Here is a 2505-nt window from a genome sequence, read left to right on the forward strand (position 1 = left end):
TGGATAGAGTGTTGGGCCTGGAGTCAGTAAGAATCATCTTCCAGAGTTCTTTTCTGACCTCAGACACTTACTAGATGTGTGACCCTTGGAAAAATCAGTTAATCTTGTTTGCCTCAGTTTCCTCATCTGTAAAATGAACTGGAGAAGGAACTGGTAAACCACTTGGGTATTCCTAAATGGGGCCACAAAGATTCCAAAATTACTAAAAAAACGACTGAGCAACATGAATTCTTCCAGAGAGGACAATGGAAAACCATATAAAAAGTTACTGTTGCTATTTTTTTTTTGTTTAACTTCCAGGTACACTCCTCAAACTCCCCTTCTCAGCCTGGCTCCATAGAATCATGGCCCCAAGTGGCTTTCTGATCTTCTCTTGTCAGGAGCCATTTAGGACATGAAGTTTGCTCTGTACAAGGAAGGAGATAAGAAATCTTTGAGAGTCCTGATCCCAGCCAGAATGGGCCTAAAGTTCTCTTGATTTACATGACCACCAACCACACTGAGAACCGCACAGTTGTTGCCATCACTCTGGTCATGAGAGAGCCTAGTGCCCCTTTGGCTTCTAATGAAAGGGGAGAAGGGTATTTCTGAAGGACAGTCAATTCTGAGGGTGAACATTCTTCCATTTCCTCAATAGAGCAGAATCAACACCAAGGATTTCACACAAATGTTGTGGATATGGAGAATTGGAGACACTAGACAGATTTTCCTCTCTCCACTATTCCAGGGTTAGAGGTTCCCTAGCCATGAGTACTCACCTCTGGAGAGATATTTATCCCTTTCTTATGACCCATTCTTTTTACAGGTAAGTTGGATATTTCAAAAGATAAGCCTTAGGGGAGAAGTTAGAGCTCTCAGAGAAGGAAGGCCATGTCTCCTCTGATGTATTCTACAGAATTGATAATGGGTGGAAGTATGGGAACATGAATAAGGAACCCCATCAGAACAATGAAACCTGAAAATGGATTTTCTCCCTAGACTCAGGATCTAGAAGCGTTTCCATTGCCCTCAGCTGTGTCATCATTCTCTCCCTCTTTCTATTGGCCTTCTACCATCGTTCCTATATTGGTGAGTTAACAAGAAGGATATGAAGCACCTAGTGGGTAAGAGAATAAACAGTGGGCTGAGGGTTGGGGTCTCAGTTTCCTTTCTGTCAAACAAAGAATTATTATTAGAGAATCTGAGGTCCCTCCCATTTATGATCTTGCTGAAATCTGTTCCTTATCAGGTGCCCCACAAGGAGAACCTACCAGGAAGTAGGGACATTTAGGTTACCTCCCCAATTTCTCTTGGGTTATTTACCCCCTACACCATGTGACTGTAGACCCTACCCACTGGAAAGCAGTGAGGAGAGGGTGATAAGCATGGCTTTCAGACTGGCCTCCTTATCCTGGCCCTTTGACTTCTAGCATCCCTGGCTGATGGTATCTTCCTTACTGTATTGGCCTTTCATCAATCACGGAATACTCAAAGAAGAGACCAAGTGTAAGTGCTCTGGAAATAAATGGGGGGGGGACAGAAATCCATGGTTCATGACAGGCGACTTCAAGAACTGACAGAATCTTCTCTCCATGCCAGGCACAGTCATGACCAAGCAGAGACTGACCCATCAGTAAGTATTCTCCTTACCATCCCTTACCTGGGAAATAACTGGGAAATAGTAACATCCCTGGCCCCAGCTTCACCACAGATGGTCCTGTCCCTGGTGTCATCTGCTTATTTATTTCAGGTTCATTATTGCTTCTTATTATTGGCCCTCAGTGATAATTATCGATCATTCTTCACCATGTATTTATTTCCTGCAGACATCAGGGGCTGAAGACCATGAAACAGTGACATACAGCCAGTTGAACATAAAGACGCTGAGGAAGGGGCAGTCAACTGCCTCTGAGGAAGGCCAAAATCATGTCATCTATAGCACTGTAAGGTGCAAGCAGAGTCCCATGGATCATTTGGAAAAGATAATGGCATGAACCTCATACAGAGGGCCTGGGAGACTATGTGTAAGTTGGGCAAATGGTCTGAGAGAGGTGCTACACAAGTTTGCCCCGTGTGGTGCACCCAGTGGAGAGGGCACAGCTGCCCCTCAACTTTCTCTCATCTTACCATCATATACCATCTACAAATACATATCTGTGAAGAACTTTTCTCTAATTTAGCAACAACTTCAAAATCATTTAAAAAAGCCTTTAGAGTTACAAAAATACAACATGACTTTTAACATCTGGTGTGTGAATAGATTATGTACCCATAAAGTAGGATATTGCTTTGTAAACTAGATTTTTTGTTGTCCTTTCTTTCTGTGGGTACAGTGAATTAAAGAATGAACTTTTTTAAAAAATGTTTTTATTTTTTTCAATTATTTGTAGAAATAATTTTTGACGATTGTTTTTGCCACTTTAAGATGTAGATTTTTCTCCCTGTCTCCCCTCCCCATCCTCTTTACCCATATGTAAAACATATTTCCATATTTCTCATATCATGATAAAAGACACATCACACATA

The 2505-nt window shown here is 42.0% G+C and overlaps 1 long non-coding RNA gene across 1 annotated transcript; it reads left to right on the forward strand.

Annotated features, from left to right (window-relative positions):
• The first annotated feature begins 306 nt into the window (after nucleotides 1-306).
• On the forward strand, nucleotides 307-2301 carry LOC103093083 (uncharacterized). Its single transcript, XR_008918225.1, has 4 exons — nucleotides 307-1068; nucleotides 1410-1485; nucleotides 1579-1612; nucleotides 1806-2301. It is a non-coding gene; the product is annotated as an uncharacterized LOC103093083 (long non-coding RNA).
• The last annotated feature ends 204 nt before the right edge of the window (nucleotides 2302-2505 follow it).

The sequence above is a fragment of the Monodelphis domestica genome, chromosome 4 (genome assembly GCF_027887165.1).
Source record: "Monodelphis domestica isolate mMonDom1 chromosome 4, mMonDom1.pri, whole genome shotgun sequence".
Taxonomy (NCBI): domain Eukaryota; kingdom Metazoa; phylum Chordata; class Mammalia; order Didelphimorphia; family Didelphidae; genus Monodelphis; species Monodelphis domestica.